General features: G+C 36.8%; 1 protein-coding gene across 5 annotated transcripts in view; it reads right to left on the reverse strand.

Annotated features, from left to right (window-relative positions):
• LOC114053706 (zinc finger protein 521) overlaps positions 1-21588 on the reverse strand; it is a 343123-nt gene that overhangs the window by 202534 nt on the left and 119001 nt on the right. The window lies entirely within an intron of this gene.

A 21588-nucleotide genomic window follows, 5' to 3' on the forward strand; every position in this document is an offset into this window, starting at 1 on the left:
TCTGCATTTTGCTTGTTTTTATATAAAAAGATAGTTCTGAAGACCAAAATCTTTCATGGGGGTTATTATTGATACAGGCCTTATTGCTTCCAGCAAAAAAATATTAAAAAAGTAAGTGCACAAAGGCAGACAGAAAACACAATAATAATTATTTCTCGGGTAATGAAAGACAACTAGCATTTCTCCAATAACTAGAAGATAGGGATAGCACAGGCCAACAAGTGGATTATTAAATGTTAGCAGAGTAATGCAAGGTATTACATGTACTAAGTCAACCAGGATCAAAGGAAAATGAGATACTTTCACCAGAGCCAGATTTTTTAATCGTGTATTTTGTTTTTAAAGTTCAAGAGGTGGCCCACCATTTCTTCCTTTTTGCAAAAGCTTCAACTGCCTGAACTTCCTTAGTTAAACAGAACCTGGACTTGGAGGTGAGCATAGACAAAGCAACTTGTAAAAACTGGAAACAGGAAAAGTGATAAATGATTATGGTAAATGCTGAAAGATTTATGAGCAACAAAGAGAAGACAAACAAGAATATAAGCCAGCTACTCAGCTAAGCAAGTTATCCATAAAATTACTTCACTTTCGTATCTATAGAGCTAGCAAGTACTTACTGTTATTTCTCTTGCCTTCTTATTATCAAGTCAGAGCACATCAGGGTTATTTCAAAATTAGTCATAAAATCTCTTTTCCTCCTCTAATACTTGCTTTCTGAATCAATTAACAAAAAAGGAGAAAAAAAAGTTCTTCACCTTTTATCAAACTGTTTCTTTACAAAAGTAGACTGAACAAAATACAGAACACGGAAAAATAATTAATTAAAACTAATTTAAAAAAAATAAAAAGTCTTGAATAACTCCAGCTCGCTAACAAGTTACAATATTCACATGAAACTCACAGCTGGCTGCTGTTATATAAACAAATTCCAAGTCTGCTTTCTTTAAGGTAACAAGATTTTTACTAGATTATCAACCTCTTGCTTATCCACAGGAAACAGATGAGGATCTATTCCTTTCCTGCATCTAGAAACTGATGACAACACCATCTCACTATCAATGCCAGATGGCAACCATCGAACTCTGAGAAAACAACCAAACACCATACTTGGATTCCTGCCCACTGTAACAATGCTTTTCAATACAAGTTGAAAACCGCATGATTCTGCATCCTCTCTCTTACGACTCTGTAACCCAACATGTAACTAACATAGAATTAGGCCTAATCACCACCACTAGGATAGACAGCATGCTAGACATGCAGATAGATAGTTCATGCTTGCAAGATCAGGGCACGCATGACCACTCAGTATTTGGCGGACTGTAAAAATAAGAGGGAGAAAAAAAAGTGATGATGATTATAGCAGTTGATCTAGTTCCCATAAAGAAAATGACATGCCACTGAAAGGTGATATCAACTAAAATGAATCCTAGATTTTTTTTTTCCTTTTCCTAAGTTGACATTGCTAGCTACTGAATCTGCGGAACATGTTTGGGTGTAAATCTACCAACTTTCGAGTTTGTCTGTTAGACTTAAATCCTGTCATTTCTCTTAAAAAATATTTTTCAAACACATCTCTTTTGTACATTCAGAGAAAACAGTGAATCAGAATTTGTCATGCAACTAAGCTGGAAGGATATGCCATTGCTACTAGGCCTACAAATTTAATAAGTGAATTTATTATACAACTGCACATCCTGTGCAGGCATGATATATTATTACATAAATGTGTAAGGGAATGTATAGCGATGGGCGGTTATAAATAGTGCACAATCACCAGCACAATGCCTAAATCATTTTCTCTTTTGTGGCCTAGACCTGCCTTTACCTATTACATAACTATTTTCTTTTGCTTATAAATCTCAACCACATGTCAAGTGAGCCTGATGGTTAGCCGGTCCAAGATACTGACTGCAAAAGATACAGGGGCCTTTTTTATCCCATCTCCCTACTCTCTCAGATTTTGAATTTTCACTTGGCTTTTACGTAGCGTGCCACAGTAGGAAGAGAATTAAATTTGGATTCAGACGACTATGAGTTCGTATCCTCTCTCTGCTCTGTTACTACCTGTGTGATGGTGGGAAATCATTTCAGTTCTCTGACCCTCTGTTTCCTCATCTATAAAAATAAAGAGTTAGATCAGACTGGGGACTAGAAGGGGACTTAGAGCTAATCTTGCACAACCTTCTCATTTTTACAGTTAAGAGATAAGAAAACTGAGGCACAGAGAGTTTAAGTGACTTATCTAATGCTACCCAAGCGATGCAAGACAGAGTTGGGATTTCAACTCAGAAATCTTCTGACCCCAGATCCATTTCTGTTTCCAGTTCCCCCAATGATCTGTAAGGTTCCTGCTAGTTCTAAATCCTTAGATCTTCTATCTGGGCAAGTGTATGGGGCGGTAGGCTAAGTTGCAAAAGCCGATACATCTTTGCAACTAAAATGTCCTTTGAAACCCTATGTAGGATTGTTCATGAATTAATTTCAAAATAATCTGATGTACCAATATAATTTCATAAAGCTGGAAATGGCATTGGAGAAAAGGGTGGGACAGGGCAAGGAAGGTTCATCCTACATAAACAAACAGTCCTTGAAAGGCTGATTTCTGTTGTTTGTTTTTTGTTTTTTTTTAATTAAGTCAAGTATCTCATTTTACCAACACAATCAATGGGTCTATTCTCCAAGTGAAACACAAGGGATTCACTTGCTGAATTCCCATTGGGTTAAGTAACCTGTACATGCTGGGAGGATATCAGACTCTCCTAAGGTCTCTTTTGCCAAAAGTCTCTAAGGAATAACCAAGCTCTTGAAAGAGATCCTGTCAATGTTCCCATAAACTTCTAGGTTCTCACAAGGCCAGCCACATCCACATTACTGATGTAAATTCCAGCAATCACAAGCTCCTTCTTCTTAAGAAAAGAAGAAACACGGAAGCTTTCTCACCGTTCTATTTTCTCAAACAACATTACTTTTTCCCCTTTCACACTTGTTAAGTGCTACTTACTGGGAATGCCTTTTTTTTTGTTATGGCAATCATTCTGCATTTCAGTGTGAAGCACTTAGCATGTCCATGTTAAATTTTAATTTTTGGAACTAATAACTTCACACTAGTTGACTCTAAGAGAGCTGTAGCTCTCACAGCTGAAAAACTTTGCTGGAAACCAGGCTGCAAGACCTAAAAGTCTATTTAAAGATGTAAATGTGTGTGAATAGTTAGTGCAGATGTTTTTCTACAGCAACTGTACTTGCTGAGTTTCACCATTTCCATAAAGCACATTAAAACAAGTGTGTGAACACTCAGAGATGAAAGTATCAAACACTCCTGAGACTTTGAGTGGAAAGTAGAGCTGCCTGACTTTTCTCCAAGCAGACAGGAATGCCCATGATTCAGCAGCCTGAGTAAATAAAAGAGGTCCTTATTTCCCAATTTTGCTGGCTGGCCACACTGCAGCAGCCTCTGTGCCGCTGCCAAAGGGGATGCAAATCTGGAACTACACCCAGCAGCTGAAGGACTGTCTTTGTTAGCCAGCCAGGCTTTCCTGACCATCTCCTGGCAACAAAACTGCCATATCCTGCAAGGAAGACCTCCATCTCAGGCTTGATAGTTCTCTAGTCTGCCTAATAGGACTAAACAACAGATTTTGCCTGGTCTGTGTTGGAGGAGGACAGCTGGAAACTCAGTTAGGAGCAGAGCAACACCTGTGCAGTCATATTTATAGGGGAAAGTGCTCACTAACAGAAAAGTGAAGTAATACCAGAAGGAGTTATTCCATAGGAAAAAAAAAAAAGGAGAAAAAAATCACAGAAGCACAAAGCATCTCTGTGGTGCATCGCCAGTTTCTCATGTGCCAACCTCAGTAGTAGTGAATGAAGAGTTACAGATCCGAAAGTGATTTTATCACTGGTGCTGCTGACCAATTGAACAGACTGTCCGAGAAAAGGGCCCTCAGTCATCAAAAGGATGCATGACCTAGTCACTTTTACAACCCCATCTTTGAAGGGGCAGAAGTTAAAAAGGGGGAGCACTCACACACTTGGGTATAAATAGCAAGCAAGAGCAGCCAAAAATGAAATTAAGAACAAAGAAGAGAAGGGAAAAGGTCACTCAAAAGATACAGACCATCAATGAATTCTCCCTCCACTTACTTGTCTTGTTTAGTTTATTTCCCATCAGCTTCCTGAAGATGGGACCTTCATTGGTCTACTTTTACCTATAGCACTGAAATGACTCTAAGCATCTTTAAGAACACCTATACAGAAGAGGTTTGTAAATGTGATGTTAGTTATCCTAGAATTCTTTTTAGGGCTCCTACAAGTAGTTTCTGGATACCTGGAGGAACCATAAGGACATCCAGGCCTTCACAGAGCTGAGTCTATGAAAGCCAGCCTAGCTGAGATTCTTTTACTACCTGAGCAGGTTCACTGTAACGGTAGAGTAGTTTCTTAACTGTCCTTCAGGGACTCAGTATCATATGTGTGCAAGTGCTCCACAGCAAGGCTTCCTTAACAGGAACAGGATTTACATCAATAGTGACTTTTCAAGGGAATCAGAGAAATAGTGACAAACCCTACTCTTTTCTTGAGAATGGAACCTCGAGTCATGGAGTCCTGAAGGTTCACTTCTAAGCTTCACAAATGGCTTAGAGAGTGACCTGGCCAAGTCATTTAATCCATCCCTCCCTAGGTTTGTCTACATGCAATATGAACATAATAATTCTTGTTCCTTACCCTCTGAGGCATTATGAAGATTACTTAATGTTTCTCAGGTCCCTAGACAAAATACTATATATAAACAAGAAGGTGTACTTAATATGTGCTGTATGTGACTATGGGGATGTTTGCATGTATATAGTACAGATATATTATTTTTTTAAGTTTCTTTCTCCTGTGGGAATCCATTAGAAATTAGTTTTCTATAAAATAGTACAGTATTGGCATAAATGGTCCAGTAGATATACCTGCAGTGGTGTAAACATGTACCCTTGTGGATACTGACAGCACAAAAATTAAACATGACGAGGTGGAGATTTCTAAAAATTCATACAACTTAAAACCAGGCTGACTGTGTTTACAAGTCTCCAATTACAGTAGAGAGGTTTTCACCTCAATTCCTCACAGAAAGGTAAACGTTAAGGGCGGGACAAGTGTTTTGACATATGATCCTGGTGCTGAACATATAATGTCAAATATGTCTCATTTCTCCATAAAACAGTAGCACAAAAACCAATAGTATATATTGAATATCAAAGCAAAATTTAAGTCAGTGGGTAACAGAATAAGTGTCAACCAAGAGGCAAAAGCCTCAAACAGATTTCCAGACATTAAAATCTTGGTGTTTCCTCCCTCCCCGTCGGCTGAGAGTAGCACTATATTTTATAAGACCTATTATAACTACTTTGTTTTTATTTTCACAATGGATAGAGTTTGCAGTACTTCTTTGACTAACTGGCTACAGAACCACCTTAAAGATGAGATAAGAACTCTCAAGGGGATATAAAGGTGTGAACAAATGCTAAATGAGGAAGTTAAGCATTGTATCAAAAGAACAATATGATGAGATATCTGCTTAATAGATATGTCTCAGGAAGATTACAATAATACTCAAGTGCTACTAAGATCTCAATTAGATCAGAGAACTTTGAATGTCATCTAACAAAGTTAAATATCACATTTTAATAGTGGAAATACTTAAAGTTGAAAGTGCCTCTAAACAAAACCTCATGCATTATTACACAATTTTCTTCATTTACACTCAATTGTAACTCGAATAATAAAAATATCACTTTTCTTTTTCATATTAGTTCCTATCAATGGTCCCTTGTTAAAATCGCTCGTCTTATAACTTATTTAACTACTTGAAAACAAATACTGTGCAATAGGAATTCAAATAAGAAACATGGATTTATTTATTTGTAATTTGTAAAATATAAACAACTATAATATAAATATAAATTATAAAAATTATTCATAAAATTATTTATAATCTATAGAAGTTTAAAATTCTGTTGGTATTTCTAAACTGCTGTGGGAAGACCTATTAAATACATCAGCAATTAGGTTATATTCAATGGAGGGGAAGGTTTCACATTAAGGATAGCATCTGGGGCTGGGCTGGGCAGAGGGTGTGAGTATGAATGAGTGTGTGTGTGTGTGTGTGTGTGTGTGTGTACATGCGCGAACATATGTGTGTTAATGCACTGTCTTTGGAAGAGAGACAGATCCCCACTACTACAGTTGGAAATTTCTTTTAGCACTTCACAGTGCTAAAAAGTGGAAGGGGAAGGAAGGGCTTCTTACTGTAGAATACTATTAATGCTTAAGATAAACCTATCGAAATAGTGAACATTCCTCTATTCCTCCCTTAAGGTAACCCCTGCTTTTAGCTCTATTATGTCTCCTTCACCAGACACATCGCTATTACGTATGTAGAAAGGAGTATAAATGTTTTGCTTGCCGTTGCTTAAAGTTCATTTGAACAGACGGCGCTCAATGAATTCCATCTTCCCCAGCCAAATTAAATAGAAAACAGTGCATTCTTAAGCAGTTCACATTTAACTCCACCTCTCAAATCAGAGGAAAAAGCTGATGTGATACCAGTTAGAGAGCAGTCATCACCCAATTCATTTAAGGAAATCACAATGTGCTTCTCAAAGCCAGAGAGAAGGAAAAGTAGTTTACAATTGTTTGGGGTTGGCACTATTTCTTTCCTTTATTTTTTTTTCTTTAAAACCACCAACACCACCCTTATACACAGCTAAGGAAACTGCGTGGCATATAGTAGGCATCACATAAATGCTTGCTGATTGACTGGCTGGTTGACTGATAAGCACCAGTCTCTGAGTTTTCAATATGTTGTCCTGGAAAGAGTATAGATATTGGAGCCAGGAAACCTGGATTCAAATCCCAGCCCTGGCACATCACCCCCTCCCATGTGCGCCCAGGGACAAAGTGCTTAACTTAGTTGAGACTCAGTTTTCTGAGTCAAACTGCTACACAGTGTGAGTGTTTAATACTGAAAATCCTGCATCGTACAACTTATTTGCAGAATTTCTTATTTGGTGACTATGGAAGTTATGAATAATTCAATTTACACATTTATCTTTGGTTTGCTACTGACATTTAGTAGTTGGGACATTTTTTAACACCTCAGGTTCTTTCACCATGGGAGGCTATATGATATAACAAAAAGAGCTCCAGGAGTAAGTAACAGGACTTCGGTTCTAGTCATGTTCTGTGATCACAGACAAACCACTTACCTTCTTTCTGTCTTAGTTGCCTTATCTATGAAATGGGAATAATGGTACATGCACTAAAGTCACAGGGTTGTTATGAGGTTTAAGCAAGAGAACGAATTTTGTAAAGTGTTTTGTATTTATGCAGCAGTACAGCAATGTGCATGCTTTTTCTTTCTACTAAATAAGAATCAGAGAATATATCTACTAATAGAACATAAAAAAATAAAGTTCAAATTGTTACATCAAAAAACAATCAAAGAAATAAAACAATTGTATATGATCCCTCAAATGCCATATTTTTTCCAGAATAGCAAAAAACCCGACAAATCCTATTCTGATTCTTCATTTTTAAAAATAGGATGATAATTAGCTTCCCCTTTAGAGCCATAAAATACTTGGTTTTACACCTCTCTCAAATGCATTTATCATGTAACATCGGCCATTATCTTCACCTGTGTTTGCCTAGCATTCCCTCTACTCCCACTAAACTATAAAATCCATGAGGGCAGGAATCAGTGTCTGAGCTCAAGTCTGCATCTCTCTTGGTACCTCCCTTGGTACCTCCCTTAGTGTTTAGCTCAGGGCTCTGCACACTTAATAAATGTTTGTTGAATGAATGATTTCAGCAGCAGTTTGCACAGATACCACTGAACATGCTGCCTTCTGAACAGCACTTACATTATCTAATATATCACTGATGAATTGGTTCTTAAGCAGTCACAAATACTGTCATTTTCTAATTCTACCAAGGATCACAAAATTTCTATTCGCTTTTTTCCATTTATAGAAAGTCCCTCTACCTTTGGTGCTGGCATCTGGCCCTGTTCTTATCAAGTATTTCACTTGTCTGGAGACTTTTGGAGCTAAGCTTCTAGTATGCTTCAAACTCACACCTAGCCTGCATTGAAGGAATAACCACAATTTCTGAAAATCATGCATTAAAATTTCATGTAGTACTATTTCCTTTCTGCCACTGATGATTTTAAATCTATCTTTTTGTGACAGCATAGAATATAGAATGTTCAGGTATGCTGGTGGACTGATACATCTCACGCACAATTTTTCTTAGCTAAGAATAGTCTGAATTTTCACCCCCCCAACACACACACACACACACACACACACACACACACACACACACACCTACCTCTCTACAAAGTTTATTACATAAAGGGCTATCAAAAGCAAACTAAATATATGAGTCATTCAGGACATATCTCAGCAAAATAGACTTGTAGAAAGAAACAAAAATCTTTCTTTGTACTGGAATTTTGTTGTATTGAATTTCGTTCCAACAAGTAAGCCATCACATGAGACCTGGGAAACTTGGTTATGTGGAGATTCTAATGAAATGGTATTGGCTGCAACAGAATTTGACCTCTGTGTATCCAAGGCAACAGTAAAGCTGACACAAATTTTTCAGCGGCTTAGAAAAGGCCATGCATATACTCCATTATAGGCAAAGCCCCTAGAGGATGCAGAGGTGTTGAAAGGGCTAAAAATTAATTAATGACCAATTAGTAGCCCCTGCGGATTCATTCTGAAGCAAAGTGATAAATACAGTTTGCTAATGTAGAAAAGGCTACCACAGACAACCAGGGAAAGGAAGTGTTCTGCATTTCCTGTCACTCTTATGACAACAACAACAGTCACTGATATTCTTCAGGGCTGTCATTTACTTTTCTAGTGTAGAACTTCTCAGAGTGTGATTGTTGGGAGCACCATTAGTTTTCTTAGAGATAAAGAGGTCAAACAGAAAGTGTAAATGGATTTCACAAAGCCCATTGGATTAAAAGTTATAATTGTGTCAACCAGTAAAACAGTCTCTCAACTAGTCAAGTAAAGTATCATTTTCATTTTATAAAATTAAAAATTACCAAATTAAAGAAAAGAATATCATATTCAGCTCTTAGAGAAATAATATGCATTTTGTGGATTTCCCTAAGTCTTTATTGCATCTTCTTTTTCCTGCTACTTTTCTTTTGGTCAATTCACTATTTATTAGTAGTCTCACATAAAGTAAAAATAGACCTAAAACTTTCATCTTTCTATGTGGCTACTTGTTAATAGCTCTAGAGACTATGTTTGGTACAGCTACTGTCTAAGAGATGGACTATGGATAGCCATGGATTTTACTCATCTCAAGACTGATTATGAATTATTTAGATTGATGGCAAAATAGAAAATGATTTCTCAAACATTGTAGGACATTTCTTGTAACAAAAATGTTAATAATAATACTAGCTTTCAGCATTGTAGGAATAAATTGCCATGTAGCTCTTTCTTAATTAAATCTCTCAACCTCCCTTTAGGGTAGACTTTATGATCCTTCTTTTTAGTGAAGGAAAGAAAAATGTATCTCAGAGAGGTTGCATTTTACTGAAGTTAGCACAATTAGAATGGGAACTCTGATACCTCCATGAAGGACCAAGGACTAATTTTTCCTTCATCAAAAACATTTTTTAAAATAATGAGAACTTTGTGTGTGATGAAGGTGAAAAAAATCTAGGTGTTAACAGTAGACAGAGCATAGGACTTGGAGTCAGGAAAACCCAAGTTCAAATCCAACCTCAAACATTTATTAGCTATGAGACCCTGGGCAAGTCACTTAACCTCTTTTTGACTTAGTTTCCTCAACTGTAAAATGAGGAGAATAATAGCATCCACTTCCCAGAGATGTGTGAGGATCAAATGAGATAATGTGTGTAAAGCAGTTGGCACTGTGCCTAGCATACAGTTGGTGCTATATAAATGCTCTTTCCTTTCCGGAAATTTCCCTTTCCCTTCCACTTCTCTTTCCCATTCCTTTCCCCCAAACAGACACTAACAAAGCTTGATTACTCAATTCATCAGAATATGGCTGGAGAACCTCTATCTGGTTCATATCTATAATACTCCTCATGCTTATGCCTTTGGCCCATGGTCTGGAAACAGTAGAATTAGATGGGGGTTAACTAACATCCAATTAAAATGAGTGTGCTCATCTCATTTTTTTACAAGGGACAACTGGAATAATACCAACAGGGACTGACATCAGTCCTTAAGAGTCAACCACTATTGCTTAGGCAACCAGTAAAAATTGTGAACGTGAATTTAGCAGGTCATTCATTCATTTATAACAGACATTTAAGTGTTAACTACGTGCTGGTGCTATGCTAGGAAATATGAAGCCCCCTTTCTCCACTTGAAAGTAGAAAGACATGGAAAAGTCAAATAGAGTTTTTTCTACTTGTACAAGCATCTGCTCTCAAGACATGATAGCATGAAGTCCACAAACAGAACCAAGATCTAGATATTGGTTTTTATTCTTCACCCACATAAAGTCACAGACACTGTGATACTGATTACCTCAATACTGATCATAAAAAAGAGTGTTGATTAATGGATCTTTAGCATAACTTCTTTTCACTTGAGATTTCAGTGTTTTTCTCTGAAGGCCTATTAAACTGGCAAAAAACAGCATTGATTCCATTTGGCATATTGCAATCTGAGCTACCAAAGCCCCATGAAAGTCTGACTTTAATATCTAAATGGATATAATATAAATGGGTATGACTAAAATTTCCATGGAGAGGAAAGGGAATTCAGGTTATTAATATCATTTACTTACAATATCCCATGAAACAGAACTTTGAGAATTGAGAGGGACAATTGGAGATATTTTTGTTCAAACCTTCATTTTAAAGATGAGGAAATTGAGGATCAGAGAGGCTGTTCAGTTTTCCCAAGGTTATAAAACTAATTAGAAACAGCACATGCACTAGAACCCACGACTCTTAAGTATTGGACCAATGTGTTTTGGTTCTCTGTTCTGAGCCTCCTTGTGTCTATTTTTTCCTGTTTTAGGTTAAAGAAAGTAGAGATGGTTATGCTCTTGTGAGCTTTGAAAATTCAGGAGAATGAATCACCAGAGTTCAGAAGCTGAAGTCCAAACCAGTATTTTGGGGGAGTCACAGAGTGAGAAGCAAAGTCCTGAGCAACTCGCTTGACCGACTCATTCAACTATGGTCTTTACCTCACTTGGAAGTGAACTGGTAGGTCAAATGCTATAAAGAGACTGTGTTAAGTTTGAACCCACTCTCAACCAGGTACTGAGGTTGTATAGGGGAGAGTGGGGTCCCAAATGTTTAATCTTCTGTTCTTGCTATATATTTGCAATAAATAGTCCTTCATGAAAGCTAATTAAAGTTAATTGATTAAATGGAAATAGGGCATTAATCACTGGAGAGAACAAGCTAGAATGGGGGGCTGGAGCCAACGTCATCAGAAAAAGACATCCCCATAATTACTTGGTTCCCCTTAAATCAGCAGTTTTTAACTATTGTGTCATGAAACCCTTCAGAAAGTGGATAAAACCAAGGAACCTTTCTCATAGTGATGTTCTAAAATTCACAAAATAAAATAAATATGATTACAAAAGAAACCAAATACACTGATAAACTGTTAACAAAATGTTGTTTTTTTAAGTTCACGGACCTCAGGGTAAGAACACCTGCACAAGATGAACTCTCAGGAGAAGATGTAGCAGGTCTCATTTGGGGAAAGCGAGACCAACATTATCACTATCCAAGCATTTATTACTATGTGCACCAATAAGTGCTAAGGACAGAAGAAGAAAAATCAAAATGTTTGCCCTCAACGTACCAATTTTTTTTTTTTTCTGGAAAGAAATAGGCATACAGGTAAGTAAATACAAAGTGGCTAGGTAATACAGTGGATAGAGCATTGGACCTCAAGTCAGGAATACTTGAGTTCAAATGCAGCCTCAGACTTTACTTGTTGTATGACCCCAGGCAAGTCACTTAACCTCTGTCTGCCTCAGTTTCCTCAACTGTAAAATAACAACAATAATAGCATCTACCTCCCAGGATGGTTGAGAGGCTAAAATGAGATATATTTATAAAGTGCTTTGCAAATCTAAAAGAACTATGTAAAGGAAAGAGAAAGGAAAAGGGAAGGGGCGAGGAAGGAAAGGCACCTTATATTACCTCTTTGACAAATGGGAATGGCTAAACAAAATGTGGTATATGAAAGTAAGGGAATGTTATTGTGCTGTAAGAAATGATGAAAGAGATGATTTCAGAGAATCCTGGGCAGTATGAACTGATGTGAAGTGAAGTGAGCACAACCAGAAGAACAATTTAACAAGGCTCACAACAATGTGAAGAAGAACAACTTAGAATGATCAAAGACCTTTAGTCAATTTAATGATGAATCATGTCTCCAGAGGAAATATTTTGAAGCTTAACATTGACCTCCTGGCAGAGAGGTGATAGAGAGAAGGTGCAGAAAAGGACATGCATATTTGGATAAGGCCGATGAATAGATTTGATTGGTCCTTCCTCCCTGCTTTCCCTCCTTCCTTTCTTTGGAGGCAAGGAATGGGGATTAGAAATAATAATGCCAAAAAGGGGAAGCTTTTTGAAATATTTTAAAAAATGCACAAAAGAGAGGGAAGTTATGAGAGAAGCAGAGATAAACAGGACAAGTTTGGAAGTAACATGTAGAATTTATTAAATACTTTTTAAAAAAGCAAGCAGAATGAAATGAGATTTACATTTTCATACTGAATCCTTAATTTGTGTTCTGCTCGGTATGGAAATGCTTTTTTATGCATTTAATGTCAAATTTTTTAAAATCATAAAAAACAACAAAAAATATAACGTTAAAATCTTTCTTCCAAGTAGTATCTTATGCTTTAAGATTATGCAAGATTCTTGATAGATACAGACACAGAGATAACACCATTCGAAATCTTCTGATTTCTGATATTAAGTTAAGGTACAACGCAGGAACATGTATGTTTGCCAAAGGTATTCTCCATTGTCAAGGAAGGGGAGAGAGATTCTTTATAGATGGCATAATCTTCTATATGCTATTGTTTACAGATGATATTGTGCTGAATATTTCAGGTCCCAGGACATGATAGAGCTTCCTCAAGGAGATCAATGATTATTTACAATAGGTCAGCCTGATAAGCCTGAAAAACATCTCTTATCTAGACTATGAAATGCAGTTGGAAGGTCAATCCACAGATTTAGTATATCAATACTTATATCTGGGATAGAAACTGCAGGTGGACAATGACCTGGACCTAGAACTGAATAGAAGACAGACAGCAGGCTCTATGGTAATTTGGGAAATTACACAGTGTTTATTATGATCGCAAGCTGCTCCCTGGCATGAAAAAAAAATCATCTTTTAAACAAATTTTCTCCAGGTGTTGTTGTCTATTTGCAAATCTGGGAACACTCTAATCTTTGACAAATCAAAGATGTGGATGACCCAGAAGGCAATGTTATAACCTTCTGCAAGAGGCTGAAGAATATATCCAATGTAAACTTATGGGACATCTTTCAGTAACTGTATGATCAGAAAAGGAGCTGGTCCATTCACGTAGCAAAAGAAAATGGTCACAGAAGGACAGACAGCCTGAAGGCTTCCCTGGTATCCAGGAAACTTAAAAGAGAACCGTAGGAGAGCCTAGGTGCATCCTATAGAGGATCTTTGGAAGAACCTGGACAAGAGCTACGTAAGATGAGAAGGTACTGAGGGCGGAAAGAATTACCTTTATCAGGTACCGAAATAAATGAGGCCACTTAAGAACCTTTTAACTAACTGTAAAAATCACATAGCTCATGTGTTATGTTACTCAGCACCCAGCATAATTTGCAAGGACTTGAATAGCAATGAAACACATTTTGCTGAAGTGGGTTCACTGAGGTCATAAAGTATTCAGATTAAATGCCTTACTCTCTTTCAACCAAGTTACCCCCACTTTACCTAGAGTCTCTTAGCATCTCTGCTTATTCCCTCTGCTACATCCACAATGAAGTCTTTGCTGTGATTCTTTTTTTCGAGCTTTTCCATTCCTCACTCCAGACTTTCTCACATTCGCCATATAAAAGGAATGTATGTCATGAAGGATTTACTCTCCTTCCTTTGAAAAGTCCCTAGAATCCCTACTCCTCCATGAAGGCGCCCTGACTAAACTGAAGTAAACTTATTCTTTCTTCAGTTTTCCCACCCCTTTTTGTAACTGATCCAAGTGACTGATATTTAACACTGTGTTTAACATGTTCCTCTCTTTTTTTCAATTTAATGTGTGTGTACGTGTGTGTGTGTGTGTGTTTGTGTGTGTGTCTGTTCACTGTGTTTTTTTTGTTTTGTTTTTTCTTTCTTGTGTTTGTTCTTCTTGTGGAGAAGTTTGTTTAGTTCAGGATTATGAAGTTCTAGGGAAGGCCGGTATCTTTTTCATTATATAAAGCACAAAGTACATAAGACTTTTAATAATTACTATTTCATGAGAAAGCAGAGAAGGACGAAACAATGTCACCAATTTCAACTGTGTGAATGGTGGATTGTACTGTGACTGTACCCTTACAGTTTTGTTTAAGGATTATTTTATTTTTGATCTATATGTTTAATTTTACTTTGAATAAACTATTAATTTTAGGCAATCATCTGAACCCCTGTGATCCAGTGAGAAAGACTGTGTGTAACTAACCAAATGAAAACAAATGAAGAAATGCAGAGGGAAAGAGAGAGGATAATTTGACAATCAATAGGGTTTTCCTTTTCTTACGTACTGTTTCCACTCAGGAAGGCTTTGCTAGAACTACTGATTAAAAGTCCGAAGTTCAGTCCTCTCCAGAAATTTAGATATTTTGTTCTTTGTAGAGTCTCCTATCTAAAACAGCCCTCTGCAACTTCCTCAGCTGAGCCTGTAAGTGCGGTATGCAATATAATAAATTAAGCCTTTTGCTGTCAGAGCTGGAAATAAGAGAAGAGTAGAAAAATGGCTGGATCTCAAATGATTTTTTATTGGCTTCATTTACATCCTGTCTAAGGCCTTCTGAGCAGCTGAAGGTGTCTTATCTCTGGCTACCAGGGGGTATTTTACAGTCAAAGCAGTTAACATACTTTCTCTGTCTCTCCTACCACCCCCAACCCCTCTCCTTGTCCCATTTCCTCTCTCTCTCTCTCTCTCTCTCTCTTTCTGTGTCTCTTTCTCTCTCTGTCTCTGTTTCTCCTCTCCTCTCTCTGCTCTCTCTCTCTCTCTGTCTCTATCTTTTTCTCTCTTTCACAAGTCATCTTATCTTATCAGATGCATCCCTTCAGGCTGAGGAGAAGCCATACTTATCAGAAGCTTTATTGACAGTTTCAGGCTGTTAGAGACAAATGAAAGTTTAAGTTAGAAGAAAATCAGTTAAGTTGGTCTACAATCAGTTTAGTATCACTGTATTGCCTCACCTTTAAGAAACACTGAATGATTTGACCAGCAGTACCCTCCCCTGAGCCCTGCCTCCCACAATGAATTAATCACTGCACCAGGGTATTATCCTGGGTTCAAAGGACAAGGATGAGAAGGTAATTATCACAATGATTCCCAGCTGATTCACCTGCATGCTCTTAAGTATGATTTATGCCGATCTGACTTTGCCATGGCACAACCTTTCTCTCCTTCCTACCTCACACCCAAGATGTCAAGTCAACAAGCATTTATTAAGCTCCTACTTATACAGAAGCTGTGTATAACTAGAGGAAAACCAAAAACAATATCCAGGAGACACAGTATCAAAAGGAAAGTAAAGACACCTCTCCTTGGAATATGTGTAATAGCTGAAGGCAGCCCTGTAAACTACCATTAAGTATATAATTCAGAACACATCTTTAATCCATCTCCAATAACGTACAATAGTATTCAAATTCAATAGGGGATTAGAAAATGCAATGAACAGTGTATTTAGGGTACTTTGCTTGGCAAGATTGAAGGGTCTGAAGACCTCAATTTGAATTTCAATCCTGACATTTATTACCTGTTGGACCTTGCGAAAAACACTTGTTTTCACTTTGCCTCAGTTTCCTAATTAATAAAAGTGGAATAATCATAACAGCACTATATTAAATGAGGACTAAAGTGAAGATTAAAGGTAAGTCCTTCCATAAATGTCAAATACTATCACAATTATTGTTACTACACCCAGTATCTTAATCAGATCCCATTGAAGCTACATTCACTAACACCTCTAAAATCCATTTAAAGTTCATTACAGCTATGGGAGTTTACCAATGGAATGGCAGCCATAAACCAGCCAAAGTGGCAAGTGTTCTAAAATATTTTGTGTAAAATGCAATGAACCATATCCTTAAATTAGGAAAAAAAAAAACAAAAGAAAAAGAGAAGAAAAAAGTTATTGCTGGGTAACACTGAAAGATCAGCTCATTCACCATTATCACATGTAAAAAAAAAAGCAATATGTAAGCAGTTATTAGGTATCTCATCTGTGTTTTATATGCTTTTAAAAAATTCCCATTCCTCTTACCCTTCACATCCCAACACCCCATGGGCTCCTTTATATTAGTGATAACCCCATACTTTCACCTGCAGTGAAGGTTCTCTTAATTGTCCATTATCTTGGTGTGTCAGCACAAAGGAGCAGGAAAGGAATCCTCTTCCAAATGGTTTCACCTCCCTCTCCTGAGAGTGATGCCCTTGTCAAGGCATTAAAGACACGAAAACCTGCCACTTATCAGAACTGTATTTGAATTGAACCACTGTCCTTGAAAACTGTAGGCAGTAGATACTATCAAATTGAACCACATTGGCAGCGCCAGTTCCACAGTAGCTTGAATGATCTAAGAATGCTATTCATGCTTTATTATATATGACTAATAATATAATTACAAAAGGAAGACCACTTGGGTCATTTTCTAAAAATTATGTAATGTACAAGGAACAGGTTGCTTGCTCCCCAGTGCAGAGCATGTCATTGTTGCAAATGAACATGTAATATTTTTAAGGATCATAGATTTAGAGCTGGAAGGGCCCTCAGAGCCCATCAAGTCCAGCTCCATCATTTTACGGATGAAGAAACTGAGGCTGAGAGGTTAAATGCCTTTCTTAGCATCCCAGAGCCATTAAGCATCTAAGGCAACATTTGAACTTAAGTCTTCTTTTCTCTAAGCATAGAACATTATCTTCTGTACCACCTAGCTGGTGTTTAAAAAAAAAAAAAGGGCTTTGAGTGTACTTGACTACTAAGTATGTGACCAAGAACAAACTACTTATGAGAAACAAAGTGGTATAGTAGATAGATAGCCTGATTTGGAATCAGGAAGAAAAAGGTTCAAATCTGACCTCAGATACTCATTAGTGCTCTCTCTCTCTCTCTCCCTCCCTCTCCCCTTTTGTATGTGGGGTGGTAAGGAATATTTAATGACACTGGCTCTCAGTTTCCACAGCTGTACAATTGGAATAGTAATACTTCTTATCTCAAAGGAGTATACTAAATATCAGATGAGTTAATGTACCTAAGAGCCTTATGAACCTTAAAGTACTATATAAGTATAAGCTACTTATCATTATCATTATTATTATTATTTTGACAGCAAAGATGAACTATTACTCTCTGGACTTCAAAAACAAAGTAGTCTTTATAATCTTATGGGTAAAACAGGGATACTTGCATTGCTTGTCTTATAGGTAGAGGGCACTAATGTGGTAACTCTGAAAATCTGAATTACTTATTGTTAATAATAATCATTAAATAAGCAGCATGCCATAGAGGATAGAGGGAGGGACATAGAGTCAGTAAAACATGGGTTCAAAAGAACTATGGAGTTTGAATGCTGATCGAAGCACACTATTTGCTATTTTTTTTCTTCTGTTTTGTTTTGTTTCCTCTTTCTGGTGGTTCCTTCTATTGGTTCTAATTCTTCCTAACAACACCACTAATGTGAAAATATGTTTAATAGTGATGAACATATATAGCTTATATCAGATGGTATGCCGTCCTGGGGAGGAAAGGGGAGAAAAATTTAAAACTCAAAAGCTTATGGAAGTGATTGTTGATAAATCAAAATAAATTAATTAAAACTTTTTAAAAAATAAAGTAATGATATTGATAAAAAAAACATGGGTTCAAGTCTTACTACCTGATGACCCTGGAGAAGTTACGTAGCTATGGGGGGCCTCAGTTTCCTCATCTATAAAATAAAAGGTATAGACTATATGACTTCCAAGGCCTCTTCCAGCTCTTGACCAATGACTTATGATCCTACCTTATACTTTTATGTACATGTGTATTTGTCTGTCTGTCTGTCTGTCTGTCTATCTATCTATCTATCTATCATCTGCTATGCAACTACAATCATATCTATCTATCTATCTATCATCTGCTATGCAACTACAATCATTTTACCTATCAGGACCCCAGGCAAATCTGTTAGTTGACTGGTTGCGGATGACTTAATATGAATTGGCTGGGGAAGGGTAGGTGAGCTTCTAGAACAGAAGTTCTTTGCACTGACAAAAATACAAGTCCAGACAAAAATATATAATTAAATGAATGAATTAGTTAATACACCATTGAAATAACTCAAACGATTCTAATTGCCATATACCACTGACAGCAAAAATAAGATAGGACCAAACTCCAGCTTCAGACACTTACTAGCAGCACGATCACGGGCAAATCATGGAACTTCTCATAGCCTCAGTTCTGTTATTGTTGTTTTTGTTGTTATTCAGGCATGTCTGGTTCTTTGTGAGCCCATTTGGGGTTTTCTTGACATTTCCTTCTCCAGCTCATTTTACAAATGAGGAAAACTGAGGCAAACAAGATTAAGTGACTTGCCCAGGATCACCCAGCTAGTAAGTGTCTGAGGCCAGATTTCAACTCAGGAAGATGAATCTTCCTGACTTCAGGCCCAGTGTTCTATCTACTGTGTCATCCAGCTGCCCTCATCTGTAAAACTTTGATAATAACATTTGTACTACTTATCACACAGGATTGTTGTGATGAAAGAATTTTGTAACCTGAGTGCAATACATAAGTGTGAGCAACTTAAAATATAATGAAAGCTTATGAAAATATTATCTTTTTTATTGCTAAAAGTGCATAAGGAATCATGGCTTTAGCAGTGGTTATGAACTGGTTAAGTGAATTTATGATGCCATGAATAGCCTCTTTGCTGTTCCTTGCACAAGAAACTCCATTCCCTGACTCCAAGCATTTTTGTTGTCCCTCAGGCCTGGAATGCTCTCCCTCTTCATTTCTACCTCCTAGGTTTCCTGGCTTCCTTCAAACCTCAGTTAAAATCTCATTTTTTTTACAAGAAGCTTTTCTGGATTTCCACTTAATGGTAGTGCTGTCCCTCTCTTGATTATCTACAATTTATCATATACATATATATGTATATTTTTATATGCATATCTGCATTGTGTGTGTATGTGTAGTTTGTACACAGCTATTTGCATGTTTATTCTCCCATCAGACTATAAATACCTTGAGAATGGGTCTGGTCTTTTGCCTTCCTTTGTATCCTCCAAACTTAGCACAGTGCCTAGCTCACAGTAGATGCTGGATAAATGCTAGTTGACTAACTGACTAGTCTAGAAACAAAAGGGGAGCAAAGCAGCATCTCGTAGCAGAAGGGAAAAAGAAAAAAAAATATTTCAAGGATTTGAGATAGTTTGGGTGGCATCCCCTACCTCCCCATTCTTTTGCCATTTTTCATGCTTCTGTCTTTTTTTCCATCTGAACCCACAGTGATTTAACAAGGGAAAAAAAGGAAAAGGAATTTATGTGGTGCTTTTAACAAGTAAACAAGTGTACAAATTAATTCAGAGAGCAGTAATTTTGAAAATTTTCTATGTTTAATGTGCACTGCAGTTAAACTACTTTTTCTGTACAAATTAATTTACTGCATCAGTGATCGATGTTTATGTTTAGGCAATTTTATTTCTCAGTGTGGTAAAATTAGACCTAATAGTTGCAACCTGTTATGTCCAATCTGTCACTGAAATTCAAATTGCCTTTTTCCTATTATTCAAGGAGCAATTTGGAGGAATTAAAGCCATTTTAAAACAGAAGACAAACAATTCTCTGTAAAGACTCAATAGCCTGTGTCATCAACCACATCGACACACCCGTGATCTCTTCTAAGCAGGTTCTTTACCACGTTTTCCTGAGGTTTTAAATATTTCACATTTGCTGAGCCAATACACAGAAATTTTACAAGAAGAATGGAAAACCCCAGCCTCAAAGAGAACTTGTTAAGGATTCAGCACAAGCAATCAAGTCTATGAGACACTTTTGAGTATGAGCATGCTTCGCCTTATCTTTGAATATATTCTTTATCCCTTCTCGATCAAGTGAAGAAAATGCTTATTGCATTTCTGTATTTTTCATTCACAATTAAATTATTTTGGACACCTGTTAGTAATTTTTAATACAGGTAGTATTTAGTAATTGCTTAATTACTATCACAATTAATTATTGTTAGCAATTTTTAATACTGGTGGTTTACTACTGTGTAACAATAGCAATAATGGAACAAATAATGGAAAAATGGAATAGATAAATTGTTGGAGTTCTTAATACTTGTGTTTTACTATGATGGAGCAGAGCCCTTCATGACTCTAATGTCAGGGAAGGACTAACAATCATCCTCAAAGCTAACCATGTTAGTTAAGCTTTGAGGTTCTGGTTCATTTTCCTATTTGGTTAGGACACGGTGCTAATAAGGCCAAAATTATGTATTTAGTCCCTGTGCAATCTAGTTTTCTTTGCAACATTTTAAGGACAAATTGCTTGAACTCTGAACGGCTATCTTGAAAGTAGCTGCCATTTATAAGTGAGACAGTATAGATGAAGCAATGCAAGCTCACAATAATTATTGGGGGAGAATAATTCCAAACAAAAAGCTTCAAGTCAAGGAGTGAATAATATTACTATAACTCACATTTACATAAGATTTTAAGATTTGTAAAATGCTTTTCTCATAATAGCCCAATGAAGTAGATAGAATATTATTTCTATTTCTGGTTTGTCTTTTTCTAAAACAAAAAACTGAGGCTCATCAAGGTTAAGTGATTTTCCCATGATCTTGCAATCCAAGGCTAAGACTTGAATGCTTCTCTTCAATCAAGATGAGCAGACTTTCTACTATACCATACTCCCTTTCATAATCTTCAGAGACAGAAGGAAGTATTATTATATATACACATTATGTCTCGGGATACCATAGTCAAATCTGTGCAATATATTTTATACATTTGGTTTTATTAAACAATTAAAACATAAATTATGCAGGGTCACTCATTACAATCAATTGTTAAAAGATCACTGTACTGAAAGCACTCCATGGGGGGAAGGGGATGTAAAGTTTGAGCTGTCTTTCTCTAGCCTCACCCTTACAGATTTGGAAGACTTATTTACAAACATTTGAAATTTTGTTGATTATATAACCTTATGTTTAGAAAAACAGTTTTCCCTACAATTGTTTTCCCAACAATGAGTTGAAAAGTGAAAAAATCAAGTTAAACAGCTTGGTTATTTTGTGTACA

This window comes from Vombatus ursinus, unplaced genomic scaffold (assembly GCF_900497805.2).
Source record: "Vombatus ursinus unplaced genomic scaffold, bare-nosed wombat genome assembly UNPS02014812.1, whole genome shotgun sequence".
NCBI lineage: Eukaryota > Metazoa > Chordata > Mammalia > Diprotodontia > Vombatidae > Vombatus > Vombatus ursinus.